At 44.5% G+C, this 14903-nt stretch overlaps 1 pseudogene; it reads left to right on the plus strand.

Annotated features, from left to right (window-relative positions):
* Positions 1–48: 48 nt before the first annotated feature.
* Positions 49–2212, plus strand: LOC100995913 (keratin, type I cytoskeletal 18-like; annotated as a pseudogene).
* The last annotated feature ends 12691 nt before the right edge of the window (positions 2213–14903 follow it).

The following is a 14903-nucleotide window of genomic DNA, read 5'->3' on the forward strand; positions in this document are numbered from 1 at the left end:
AAATTAAGGAGTAGTCATTGACAAAGCCTGCTCTCTTCCCCGGACAGCATGAGCTTCACCACTCCCTCCACCTTCTCCACCAACTACCAGTCCCTGGGCTCTGTCCAGCCGCCCAGCTATGGCACCTGGCCGGTCAGCAGCGCAGCCAGCATCTATGCAGGCACTGGGGGGCTTGGGATCCCAGATCTCCATGTCCTGTTCTACCAGTTTCTGGGGCGGCTTGGGGTCTGGGGGCCTGGCCACAGAGATGGCTGGGGGTCTGGCAGAAATGGGGGGCATCCAGAATGAGAAGGAGACCATGCAAAGCCTGAACGACCACCTGGACTACCTGGACAGAGTGAGGAACCTGGAGACCGAGAACTGGAGGTGGAGAGCAAAATCCAGGAGTATCTGGAGAAGAGACCCCATGTCAGAGACTGGGGCCATTACTTCAAGACCATCAAGGAACTGAGGGCTCAGATCTTCGCAAATACTGTGGACAATGTCCACATCATTCTGCAGATCGACAATGCCTGTCTTGCTGCTGATGACTTTAGAGTCAAGTATGAGACAAGAGCTGGCCATGCGCCAGTCTGTGGAGAGCAACATCCATGGGCTCTGCAAGGTCATTGATGACACCAATGTCACTCTGCTGCAGCTGGAGACAGAGATGGGCGCTCTCAAGGAGGAGCTGCTCCTCATGAAGAAGAACCATGAAGAGGAAGTAAAAGGCCTGCAAGTCCAGATTGCCAACTCTGGGTTGGCCGTGGAGGTAGATGCCCCCAAATCTCAAGTCCTCGCCAAGGTCATGGCAGACATCAGGGCCCAATAGGATGAGCTGTCTCAGAAGAACTCAGAGAAGCTAGGCAAGTACTGGTCTCAGCAGATTGAGAGCACCACAGTGGTCACCACACACTCTGCCAAGGTCAGAGCTGCTGAGATGACACGGAGCTGAGACGTACAGTCCAGTGCTTGGAGATTGACCTGGACTCAATGAGAAATCTGAAGACCAGCTTGTAGAACAGCCTGAGGGAGGTGGAGGCCCACTACGCCCTGCAGATGGAGCAGCTCAACAGAATCCTGCTGTACTTGGAGTCGAAGCTGGCACAGAACTGGGCAGAGGGCCAGCGCAAGGTCCAGGAGTACGAGGACTTGCTGAACATCAGGGTCAAGCTGGAGGCTGAGATCGCCACCTACCGCCGCCTGCTGGAAGACAGCGAGGGCCTCAATCTTGGTGATGCCCTGGACAGCAGCAACTCCATGCAAACCATCCAAAAGACCACCACCCGCCAGATAGTGGATGGATAGCAAAGTGGTGTCTGAGATCAGTGACACCAAAGTTCTGAGACATTAAGCCAGCAGAAGCAGGGTACCCTGTGGGGGAGTAAGAGGCCAATAAAAAGTTCAGAGGTCAAAAAAACATCAAGGAATAGTCCATGGTAATTAAAAAATGTATATATTTTTTGAGATGGAGTTTTGCTTTTTGCCCAGGCTGGAGTGCAATGGCACCATCTCGGCTCACTGCAAACTCCGCCTCCTGGATTCAAGTGATTCTCCTTCCTCAGCCTCCCGAGTAGCTGAGATTACAGGCACCCGCCACCATGCCCAGCTAATTTTTTTATTTTTAGTAGAGACAGGGTTTCACCATGTGGGCCAGGCTGGTCTCAAACTCCTGACGTCAGGTGATCTGCCTGCCTCAGCCTCCCAAAGTGCTGGGATTACAGGTGTGAGCCACCACGCCCAGCCTAAAAAACATATTTAAAGAAATAAGACATTGGCATGTTTCATTAGGAAAAAGGCATCACAGTTATTGTTACTATCTTGGATCACCTGATGACTCAGTGTAGTTTTTTTTTTTTTTTCTGGGTACATAGGTGTCTATATTCACGGTGTACATGAGATGTTTTGATACAGGCATGCAATGCGTAATAATTACAGTATGTCAAATGGGCTACTCATCCCCCTCAAGCACTGTGTTACAAACAATCCAAATACAGATTCCATTTTTTGTTTTTGTTTTTGAGATGGAGTTTCGCTCTTGTCACCCAGGCTGGAGTGCAGTGGTGCAATTTTTAGTAGAGACAGGGTTTCGCCATATTGGCCAGGCTGGTCTAGAACTCCTGAACTCAGGTGATCCAACAGCCTCAGCCTCACAAAGTGCTGGGATTACAGGCATGAGCCACCGCACCCGACCCAGACTCCATTTCTTTTAAATAAGGTAGATTTGTAGAAAATTAACAACTTAGAAGTTACAGTCCATAGTCCAACTTTCTTTTGTAAGCTTATTTTCCTATATAAAATGTTCGATGTCTCTCCTTATCCAGTGAAACTCATAGTAAATAATACTTATGTAGCCAGGAGACAAAAAAGAGGTCATAACACCTCAATTAAATTTCTTCTGTATTCCACTTAGCCCTGGCTCCTAGCATAAGTTAAAGCTACAGTTTCCCAGGAGTAACATGCTTTGTTTTTTGTTATTTGTTTTAATGTCAAAGGAAATCAGAGTTCTGGTGCCATATCTGATTTATGTACTTACCTCCTCTCCCCTTCACCAGCTTATTTCCCCTTCCAAACAAAGGAGATTGTACATTCCATGAGGGCAGAGGTGGTTTCCTACTTACCCTTGCATCCACCTCACACTCCATGCATCCTCATACACAGTGCTATAGATACTTAGCTCTCACATGTTTGTAAAGTGCATAAATGAATGAGAGGTAAGTTGACCCATCAGGTCATTAACATCAGAATAGAATTACGGTGCTACACCTGGATTGGTGCGGCGTTTGTCTGGCTTTTGATAGGCAGTGATTTGTGTGCTCCCTTGGTAAAGTCTTCTAAAACTGGGAGGAGATATCTGTGGCTTAACCTCCAATAGAGTGGACTTTTGCCTGGAGATAAGTACCCTTGAGGATCCCAGTGCCCTTTAATTCTAGATTAGGAATTCCCAGGGAAAGGAAAGGAATTGCATCGAAACCTCTGAGTTGGGTAATGTAAATAATAAATAAGCCTCCTGCTCATACTTTGTCCTGTATTATTCTCTATGTAACGTTAAATCCAGCTATGATTGAAACTGCAAAACTTAGAAGTCTATTTCTCCTTAATTCTTTTAACTTAGTCTTCTGATAAAAGCTTATTTTCAGATAATTTCCACTTTTCAAAATTCTCTAAGGACCTAATAAAGCACAAACAATACTTTGTACTCATTTGAGTTCTTGCTACTGAATTTCTCTATGTAAAATCAAAGTTACAAGAACAACATGAAAAAAGGTGCTTGTCACTCATTAGATAAAATGAATCAAGCACGCTTGTAGTCTAACATCACCAGAGACTACTCTGTAGTGCAAACACTAACTGAAACAGGCCAGAGTCATCCCTGTCCTCATGTGTGCTTGCTGGAAGGATAAACATCGATGACTGTAACCATTACACAGTGACCAGCTTTAATGTGCAAGGGTGTCAGTGTGAATGATTTTATTCTACCCCACCCCCAAGAGCTGGAATAAATGGCTTTATGATGGTACTCTCCAGTACTGTACTCAAAACTTGGAAATGTGTAGAGAACGGCAAACATCTGATTAACATCCCATTTGCTGTGGATTGTTGGGAATGTCAAAATGGGGATTGTGGACCACCTACGTGCTAGGATTGTTAGGGGTACAGCAATACATGTATTTTGCTCCAAAATGAGTAGGCACAGAATTACAGAACCAAAATAAAGATCTTGGCTCTTCTGAATTATATCCTAAGTTCTTCCCATATATGTACCTCAAATGCTGCAGATACGAAGTTCTGTGAAATTCTGCCTACAACCAGGAAGCCCTATGGGAACTTAACGCCTACTCTTTACATTTTTAAACCTCCATCTTGCAAAACAAAAAAAATAGTTTTTATGAGTTAGGCACTACCAAAGATCTTTGGTTAAGGGTTATTGTCAAGTGAAAACAAGTTTATGCTAGCAGGATGTTGTGGGTTTTTTAAAAAATAGTATCTGAGCAATAAAAGGATTTATTGACTTAGTAACTTATCTAACTTTGTGCTGTCACATTTTACTTTGCTAGTGAAATCTTTAATCTTCAGATTTATAAACTATCTTTGAAGAAATTCTTCATTTCACCTACAAAGAGTTCTTTAAAAAAAAAGCAGAAGGGGACCTAAAAATCCACCTATTAGCTGCCATATCTGTTGTTCTTGATCTTTCTGTTTCTGTTCATGTATATATCCTCTTACCTCATGTTTTAACAGACCTGTTTATTGCCAGGAAATGATAATAATTTGTATTCAAAATGTTTTGGTAATTACTCTTCACGGAGCAGCCGAGTGTCAAACAACATAGCTAGAAGCTCAGATTCTGGGATGTGCAAGGGCTGAGAAACATAGATGTGATCTTTTCCTCCCAACAGAAGGATTCATGTGCACAACTTGCACATCTTTGTTTATCTCATAAAATCTACAAATGTTTTACTTAGTCCAGTTTCTACTTTCTTAGATATTTGAAGAATTATGTGCTTGAAAATCAACATCTGTGATTCTCGTTTCTAATTTTAAAATGAGGAGTGCTTCAGTTAACAATTAGGGGCCAGGCCAGGTACGGTGGCTCACGCCTGTAATCCCAACACTTTGTGAGGCCGAAGTGGGTGGATCACTTGCAGTCAGTAGTTCGAGGCCAGCCTGGCCAACATAGTGAAACCCCATCTCTACTGAAAATACAAAAATTAGCTGGGCGTGTTGGCAAGCACCTGTAATCCCAGCTACCCGGGAGGCTGAGGCAGGAGAATCACTTGAACCCGGGAGGCGGAGGCTGCAGTGAGCCAAGATCACGCCACTGCACTCCAGCCTAGGCAACAGAGCAAGACTCCATCTCAAAACAAAAACAAAAACAAAAAAGTAGGGGCTGGGCTCACACCTATCATCCCAGCACTTTGAGGGGCCAAGGTGGGCAGATTACTTGAGCCCAGAAGTTGAGACCAGCCTGGGCAACAGCAAAACCTTGTATCTACAAAAAAACACAAAAATTAGCTGGGCACGGTGGCCCACGCCTGTGGTCCCAGCTACTTGCGGGGCTGAGGTGGGAGGATCACTTAAGCCTGAGAGGTCGAGGCTGCAGTGAGCTGAGATCATGCCACTGCACTCCAGCCTGGGTGACAGAATGAGATCCTGTCTCAAAAACAACAACAACAACACACACACACACACAATTAGGAAAGGCCAAACAGCATGTTTTGGGGGATTTTTAATATTACAGAAAAGATCTTCACTTAATATTTAATGACATGGAGGGACTATTTCAGGATAGGAAAAATCACCTTTTAAGTAACCAGAAACCCCACAGCAGCCATCTTGAATATAGAAACTTCACCAGCCCCTGCCAGCAAGAGCTATAAATGTAAAATTATCAGATCCCTGATAGGGGCTCCCTGAGGAAATTTGCTTGTGACAAGTTGTTTTCTATTCCCTAGGAATAGAAAGGGAATAGTTGTTTTCTATTCCCAAGTACTGTGTAGATTTTGAAGTGACCACAAGTTTTCCATAAAGGAAATGTGTGCTGCCAGAGTAATACACAGCTGTATATTAACTCCATGCAGCAGTTAAGACAGCAAGTAAAAATGCCTCTGAGACCAAAGCCAGCATTTAGGCTCAGAGGGTAAAATTCAATCTGATCATTTCGTTTAACAGATAAGCTTGGCCGGGCACGGTGGCTCATGCCTGTAATCCCAGCACTTTGGGAGGCCGAGGCGGGTGGATCACAAGGTCAGGAGTTTGAGACCAGACTGGCCAACATGGTGAAACCCCGTCTCTACTAAAAATACAAACAAAAAATTAGCTGGGTGTGGTGGCGGGCACCTGTAATCCCAACTACTCAAGAGGCGGAGGCAGGAGAATTGCTTGAACCCGGGAAGGCGGAGGTTGCAGTGAGCCGAGATCATGCCACTGCACTCCAGCCTGGGCGACAGAGTGAGACTCCGTCTCTAAAAAAAATATATTTTCCTGGCAACCAAGGTCCCAACAAGGTTTTCAATGGAACTTGACATGCTGGTTTTAGAAAAGTGAAGAGACATGCCCTGTATCTAGCAAGACATGAAGTTGTAGTAGCTGAAATGTGTCTCATTGGTACAAGAATAGGCTCACGGATGATGGAACAGAAGAGAGACCTGCACACAGACCTCAGAATGCATGGTGTCCTGGATCATCCCCTTTTGTCTCTCATACCTTTTTTCCTTCACTGTGCTCCTTATGTTCTACGAAGACGAATCTGAGCAGGCTGCATCAACCTGGCTCCCTTGCCCTGTCGTTTCTGGTAGGGTTCAGGCAAGGGAGGGATCAGCAGGGGACCTGAGCGTGGAACACTGCATCACAGAAGTGGCTATTTAGACAGCTGCTTAGGGATCTGGAAGATACAACTGGAGGCTGATGAGGAAGAGGAGAGAAACCCTATGTGGATGCACCCTAGGAGTGGGCATAGAAGGTGAAGAAATTCATATGTTGTGTATGCCCACCACATAGCATCCCTGCAGGGAGGTTCTCATTGCAGGAAAGGAAGTGGAAAGTCCTCTGACATCAGTCAGCCTCTTTCCCAGCCTTCCTGGTGCTGGCTCAGTGGGACCATGTGAAAAGGTGGACACAGCAAGGATGAAGCATGCAAGGGGCTCCACAACATGGGCCTCCTTCCGTCATGGCTGACCTGGCCACTGCTACTGCTGGCAGCCCAACTGGCCAATGGAGACTCATGCTAAGCCCACAGTGTGGCACCGTTTCCCAGGAGGGAGGGAGGGAGTTTTGATTATATATTTTAATTACTGAATGGTACTTAAGGAGATCATGGAACTCTTTTTTTTTTTTAAGCAGAGTGACAAGAGTAATCAGTTTTTGTCCAGTGACAGGGGAAGAACTATCCCCAACAAATAAATGTAGAGAAAAAATAAACTTGTTTTATAAGCACATTTCCTGAGTTATGCTAATTGATGCCATGACTACACACACACACAGCTCATATTACCATATTATTTTGGGGTACACAGTTGGTCAAATTTAAAAACATTTCTGGGAACAGGCCAGGCACAGTGGCTCACATCTGGAATCCCAGCACCTTGGGAGGCCGAGGTAGGAGGATCGGTGAGGCCAGGAGTTTGAGACCAACCTGGGCAACATAGTGAGACAAAAAACAAATTAGCAGCCGGGCGCAGTGGCTCATGCCTGTAATCCCAGCACTTTGGGAGGCCGAGGCAGGCAGATCACTTGAGGTCAGGAGTTCAAGACCAGCCTGGCCAACATGGCGAAACCCCGTCTCCACTAAAAATACAAAAATTAGCTGGGCGTGGTGGCGGGAGCCTGTAGTCCCAGCTACTCGGGAGGCTGAGGCAGGAGAATTGTTTGAACCCGGGAGGTGGAGCTTGCAGTGAGCTGAGATCCCACCATTGCACTCCAGCCTGGGCGACAGGGCAAGACTCCGTCTCTAAAAACCCCCCAAAATACAAAAAAACAAATTAGCCTGTAGTCCCAGCTACTCAGGACAGTGAAGCGGGAGGATCACTTAAGCCCAGGAGGTCGAGGCTACAGTGGGCTGTGGTTGCACTCTGGCCTGGTGACAGAACGAGACCCTGTCTCTATTAAAAACAAAACAAAACAAAACAAAAAACTATTCTTAGGAACAATAAGCACCAAGTTGAAGATACTGGTTACATCTAGAGAGTAAGGAACAGGAATGAGGTCAGAAACAGGAGCACAACAGACTTAGATTGAGTTTGTTGTGTTATATGGCTTCTTATCATTCATACGTTTTCAAATGCCTAAAAAGAAAACAACTTGTACTTGTCAATATGGATTACCGTATCCTAAATATCAGGCACACCAGTTAACATCTTCAGTATTATGAATGGTTTTGATAATTTGGATGCAATAACCACCACCCCATGGGATTCCCTTCAATTTCCTCAAAGCCTCCGGGCCTGTTCAGCTGATTGGTTCCATTGGTCATCAACAGAGACTAGCCTCTGAGCTCTGCCAGTTCTAATTATAACCCCCCCAAAAAGGTGGAAAATATGAAAAAAGTGGCTTTTTCATGCTTACAAGTATACCAGTAGAACTCTAAAATACATGAATTAAACTTCCAGCCTAGAAGCAGGTTATAGCCAAGGGTAAAGTTCAGGGTCAAGCTGAATTTTCACTGGAAGTAAACATGTCTAATACAAAGCAGAGAGGATGACTAGGAAAGCATGATCTTGCTTCACAGAGAAAAGTCAAAGGTAACAGCAGCGCTTACAACTCCATGGGTCACATCCAAATCTTATTGATTCCAATGAGTTAGCAACTCATAGCATCACAGCTGTTCACAGCAAGACCAGCAATAATAGACCAAATGACCCAAGGCTTCTGGTTCTTATTTCAAAAAATATCAACAATTAACACAATTGCATGACCAGACTTCAGTATTTTCAGTTGAATGTATTTTCATAACTGAACTGAAATAAACTGAAAAATCTAATAATTTCTATCACTTTGGGATACTCTAAAGGTGGAATTATTTCACTATCTGTTCTGAGCTAAGTCAGTAGTAAAATACTCAGATAATGGTATGTGGCATGGAACATAATCATCCTGTTCTCTAGCCTTCTGATAAATAGAGGGTGAATGTCGAACTCAGCTAAGATATTAAGTTTTACCAGTGAGAAACCTGGAAGTGTTTCAGTAAAGAAACCTATCATAACCCAGAAGGTTTTAAGATGTCACAAATTTAAAATTTCACAATTTTCTCCTGTTAGGCCTCTTTTTTTTTTTTTTGAGACAGTCTTGCTTTGTTGCCCATACAATGGCAATGTATGGTGCCATCTCGGCTCACTGCAATCTCCACCTCCCAGGTTCAAGCAATTCTCCTGACTCAGCCTCCCGAGTAGCTGGGACTTCAGGTGCCCGCTACCGCAACCAGCTAATTTTTGTATTTTCAGTAGAGATAGGGTTTCACCATGTTGGCCAGGCTGGTCTCAAACTCCTGACCTCAGGTGATCTGCCTGCCTCAGCCTCCCAAAGTGCTGGGATTACAGGCGTGAGCCACTGCACCCAGCCTAGGCCTCTTACTCCTTATGATTTCAAGTATTGACATCTTAAGAGATGTATAATTCATAGACACTACATGTAGAAGGAAAATAATGACAACAATTGTAATTATAATTCCATCTTTGTAATTCTAATTAAAAAGCTTGGAACTTAGGAATAATTTTATTTATTTAATTTTTTCTTTTTTTTGAGACAAGATTCTCACTCTGTCACCCAGGCTGGAGTGCAATGGTGCGATCTCAGCTCACTGCAACCTCCACCTCCCAAGTTCAAGCAATTTTCATGCCTCAGCCTCCCGAGTAGCTGGGACTACAGGCATGCACCACCACGTTCAGCTAATTTTTGTATTTTTAGTAGAGATAGGGTTTCACCATGTTGGCCAGGCTGGTCTCAAACTCCTGGCCTCGAGTGATCTGCTCGCCTAGGCTTCCCAAAGTGCTGGGATTACAGGCATCAACTACCATGCCTGGCCAGAATTTAGGAATAATTTTAAATGAATCTTCCTGTATTTTATCAGCTCAAGAAAACCATGACTTATATATAGTTGAGTCTTGAACAACTCAGGTGTTAGAGGCACTGAACTGCACAGTCAAAAATCTGCATTTTTTTTAAGAGACAGGGTCTCGCTCTGTTGCCCAAGCTGGAGTGCAGTGGCACAATCATAGCTCACTGTAGCCTTGAACTTCTGGGCTCAAGCAATCTTTTCGTTTTTGTAGAGACAGGGTCTTACTATGTTGCACAGGCTAGTCTCAAACTCCTGGTTTCAAGCAATCCTCCTACGTTGGCCTCCCAAAGCACCAGGATTACAGGTGTGAGCCACCATGCCCAGCTTCGTACAACTTTTGTTTTTTCTTTTTCTTGAGGTGGAGTCTCCCCCTGTATCCCAGGTTAAAGTGCAGTGGCACGACTCATTGCGACCTCTGCCTCCCGGGTTCAAGCGATCCTCCCACCTCAGCCTCCTGAGTAGCTGGGATTACAAGTACGTGCCACCACACCCAGCTAATTTTTGTATTTTTAGTAGTGACAGGGTTTCACCATGTTGGCCAGGCTGGTCTCAAACTCCTGACCTCAAGTGATCCGCCTGCCTCAGCCTCCCAAAGTGCTGGAATTACAGGTGTGGGCCACTGCACCCAGCCACGTACAAATTTTGACTCCCCAAAAACTTGACTACTAATAGCCTACTTTTGACTGGAACCCTTACCCATAGCATAAACAGTCAATTAACACATTTTAATGTTATATGTGTTATATACTGTATTCTTACAATAAAGTAAGCTAGAGAAATGAGTATGTTACTAAGAAGCTAAGGTAGAGAAAATATATTTACTATTCATGAAGTGGAAGTGCAGCATCATAAAGGTCTTCATAAGAAGGAATGAAGGGGCCGGGCGCAGTGGCTCACGCTTGTAATCCCAGCAATTTGCAGGGCCTGGGCGGGAGGATTGCTTGAGACCAGGAGTCTGAGACCAACGTGGGCAACCTAGGGAGACCTCATCTGTACAAAAACTAATAAAAAATAAATAAAAATTGTAAAAAGAAGGAAGGAGGGGTTGGTCTTGCTGTCTCATGGGTGGCAGAGGCAGATGAGGTGGAGGAGGTGGAAAGGGAGGCAAGCACACTGGTGTAACTTACTTGAAAAAAAAACCCACACGTAAGTGAATCCCAGCGGTTCAAATCCAAGTTGTTCAAGGGTCAACGTATACAGATGAATGAATTTTATTCTAAGAGTTCTCCCACAGAAAACAATTATTTCAATAACTGTTAGCCTAAATTTCACAAAACGGGCCGGGCACAGTGGTTCATGCCTGTAATCCCAGCAATTTGGAGGCTGAGGGGGGCAGATCACTTGGTGTCAGGAGTTCAAGACCAACCTGGCCAACATGGCAAAACTCTGTCTCTACTAAAAATACAAAAATTACCCAGGCATGGTGGCACACACCTATAATCCCAGCTATAGGGGAGGCTGAGACACAAGAATCGCTTGAACCCAAGAGCTGGAGGCTGCAGTGAGCCAAGATCACACCACTGCCCTCCAGCCTGAGTGACAGAGCAAGACCTTATCTCGAAAAATGAAATAAATTAATTTAAAAAGTTATCAAAATGGTGCCCATGTCTATGATTCATTAACACAAAGAAAAGAAAGACATTAAAATTCAAGACAATAAATGAAATTTTGATACGGGGCACATTCTTGAACAAGGCTACCTTTTACCCTTTACTTTGACTATAATCAGACCTTTTCCCATCACTATAGGAAAAGAGAGAGAGCACGCATTGCCCTAAGGTGCAAGCATTTAGAAATACTGAGTTTGGGCCGGGTGCAGAGGTTCATGTCTGTAACCCCAAACACTTTAGGAGGCTGAGGCAGGAGGATTGCTTGAGGCCAGGACTTCAAGACCAGCCTGGGCAACATAGTGAGTCCCCCGTCTCCACAAAAAAAAAAAAAAAAAAAAAATTAGCCAGGCATGGTGGTACACACCTGTGGTCCCAGCTACTTGGGAGGCCAAGGTGGGAGGATTGCTTGAGCCCAGGAGTTTGAGGCTGCAGTGAGCCATGATTGTCCCACTGCACTCCAGCCAGAGAGAAAGAGAGATTGAATTTGGCCTGGCTTTTATTTAGACCTTAGGACAAGTCCCTCAAGATCTCTCACTTTATAACTATATAGTCTAAACTATATAGACTTTAATAAACATGAAGCCTTAGGCTGGGCACGGTGGCTCATGCCCGTAATCCCAGCACTTTAGGAGGCTGAGGCAGGTGGATCACAAGGTCAGGAGTTCAAGTCCAGCCTGACCAAGAAACCCCGTCTCTACTAAAAATACACAAGTTAGCGGGGCGCAGTGGCAGGCACCTGTAATCCCAGCTACTCAGGAGGCTGTGGCAGGAGAATCACTTGAACCCGGGCGACAGAGGTTGCAGTGAGCCGAGATCATGCCACTGCAGTCCAACATGGGCGACAGAGTGAGGCTCCATCACAAATAAATAAATAAATAAGACTTGCCCAACACTTGGGCACATAAGCTTCTCATCAAAGATGCCCATGATATAAAGGCACATGAATTTCTTTATGGAAAGGTCACCTTTCTCTTTGCTTGACATATTCAGAAAAGCATTAGGAAAATAATCTTACTTAACCAGCTAAATGCTATGTTGGCCACAGTGTTTCATAAGATAGATTTAATTTTTAAAAATTTTTTATGATTATTGTATATTCTACAACAAGCAAAGGGGCAGATAGTTCTTATATCTCCTTACAGAGTTTCAGAGGACCTAGGGTCTGAGGAGAGCAAAGGAATTAGGAATATCATAAATTGCCCAGATTTTCCATTTGTAAGGGAGACCCAAGCCTTGCCCGGCTTCCTGAGTTCTCCAGCATCCTGGCCATACAGCTGGCATTGGGTGTTATCATTGGCCAGAAAAATATGTATAAGTTCACCAGCCAATAGCTTTCCTTATGAGCCTAAGAGAAAACAGCGTAAGCGCACTTTTCTGCCTTCCTTAAAGCTCTTTGGGAGCCCAAGGCGGGTGGATCATCATGTCAGGAGATCGAGACCATCCTGGCCAACATGGTGAAACCCTGTCTCTACTAAAAATACAAAAATTAGCCAGGCATGGTGGCACGTGCCTGTAGCCCCAGCTACTCGGGAGGCTGAGGCACGAGAATCGCTTGAACCCAGGAGGCGGAGGTTGCAGTGAGCCGAGATCATGCCACTGCACTCCAGCCTGGCAACAGAGCAAGACTCCGTCTCAAAAAAAAAAAAAAAAAAAAAATGCAAGCTGTCCTCTTACATGGCTGTCTGTAGTGCCAATCTTCATGCATTCAGAAAAACCGGGAGTTAAACTCTACTTAACTAATACACTCCCAAATCTTAATTCTTTGGTTTCCAGGGCAGTGAGACCAAGAATGTGATGGAATTCAGAAAAAGGGACCCCTGAGAAACAGCTGCTGACCAAACAAGCAAGGGCACTGATATGAGAACAATAATAATGCCATTACTTGTATTCTGAAAGCATCTTTCTCCAGAAAGCTCACAATTCTGTATAGATATACAGTATTTACTGTCGTTTTTCCTTGGTGATTAAAAAATTAAATTTGTTCTCATTAATAATGTATCTTTTTGGCCAGGCGCAATGCCTATAATCCTAGCACTTTGGAAGACTGAGGTGGGCGGATCACCTGAGGTCAGGAGTTCAAGACCAGCCTGTCCAACATGGGGAAACCCCATCTCTACTAAAAACACAAAAATTAGCCAGGCATGGAGGCACATGCCTGTAATCTCAGCTACTCTGGAGGCCAAGGCACGAGAATTGCTTGAACCTGGGAGGCAGAGGTTGCAGTGAACCAAGATCATGCCACTGCACTCCAGCCTGGGCAACAGAGCGAGACTCTGTCTCAAAAAATAAAAATAATGTGCCACTGGGCCAGGTGCAGTGGCTCACGCCTGTAATCCCAGCACTTAGGGAGGCCAAGGCGAGCGGATCACGAGGTCAGGAGATCCAGACCATCCTGGCTAACATGGTGAAACCCTGTCTCTACTAAAAATACAAAAAATTATCGGGCGTGGTGGCAGGCGCCTGTAGTCCCAGCTACTCGGGAGGCTGAGGCAGGAGAATGACGTGAACCCGGGAGGCGGAGCTGGCAGTAAACCGAGATCATGCCACTGTACTCTAGCCTGGGCGACAGAGTGAGACTCTGTCTCAAAAAATAGTAATAATAATAATAACGTATGGCTGTCCACAAATATTTTGGCTGTTTCTATTTGCTGTGTCTATAATTTCCATTAACATCTTCACTGAGAATATCTGAATATTGCTGTGGCTTGTCACTTTCTTCAGTTGTATAGGATCCTATTTTCTGTATCTTCCTCTTCTACTTTGGGCAGTAGCTTTTTCCTTCTCTTTCGAGGTAACTTCATGTTTTACTTGTCTGAATTCATGTTAGTATGTTCATCTTGCAATTTAAATCATCTAAGCTTGCCTGCAAATTCTATCCACAAACTTCATCCCCTAATATAATAATCTATGTAATCATCTTTTATCTGTGATCATTTTAATGAATCGCATTCCATTTATATGGCTATCTTATTATTTCTAAAACACTTCTTGACAGTGGGTGCACATCAACCAGGTGTTCCTGATTTTTCTCTTCATTCTATATAATGTAATTGAAGACCTCTTTTCTCCCACCTTCCTGAACTTTACAGTGCCAAACGATCAACAGTTTCACCAAAAGTTTGTGTGTTGCTTTGGCATTTCTTTTAATAACCCTTCTTTACACAGCAGAAATATTTTTCTGCCAACTCATTTCCTCTAAAAGTGTTTTTGTCTAATGAATATTAGTTGTAATCAAAGATCTTAGAAGTGAAACGGGTCCCTCAATTTTTTGGTCTGTCCCTCTGTCTTCAGGCAGACACATATTAATTTTGTGTAAAAGGTGGTGTGATTAGCCAGGCGCGGTTGGATCACTCCTGTAATCCCAGCAATTTGGGAGGCTGAGACAGGTGGATCACTTGAGGTCAGGAGTTCGAGACCAGCCTGGCAACCATGGCAAAACCCCGTCTCTACTAAAATACAAAAATTAGCCAGGCGCGATGGCATGCACCTGTAGTCCCAGCTACTCGGGAGGCTGAGGTGGGAGAATCGTTTGAACCTGGAAGGCAGAGGTTGCAGTGAGCTGCGATCACACCATTGCACTTCAGCCTGGGTGATAGAGTGAGACTCCATCTCACAAAAAAAAAAAAAAAAAAAAAAAAGGTGGTGTGACTGATGGCCAGGTGTGGTGGCCCCCTCCTGTAATCCTAGCACTTTGGGAGGCCGAGGCGGGCAGATCACTTGAGGTCAAGAGTTCAAGACCAGCCTGGCCAACATGGTGAAAC

This window comes from Pan paniscus, chromosome 7, assembly GCF_029289425.2.
Source record: "Pan paniscus chromosome 7, NHGRI_mPanPan1-v2.0_pri, whole genome shotgun sequence".
Classification (NCBI taxonomy): domain Eukaryota; kingdom Metazoa; phylum Chordata; class Mammalia; order Primates; family Hominidae; genus Pan; species Pan paniscus.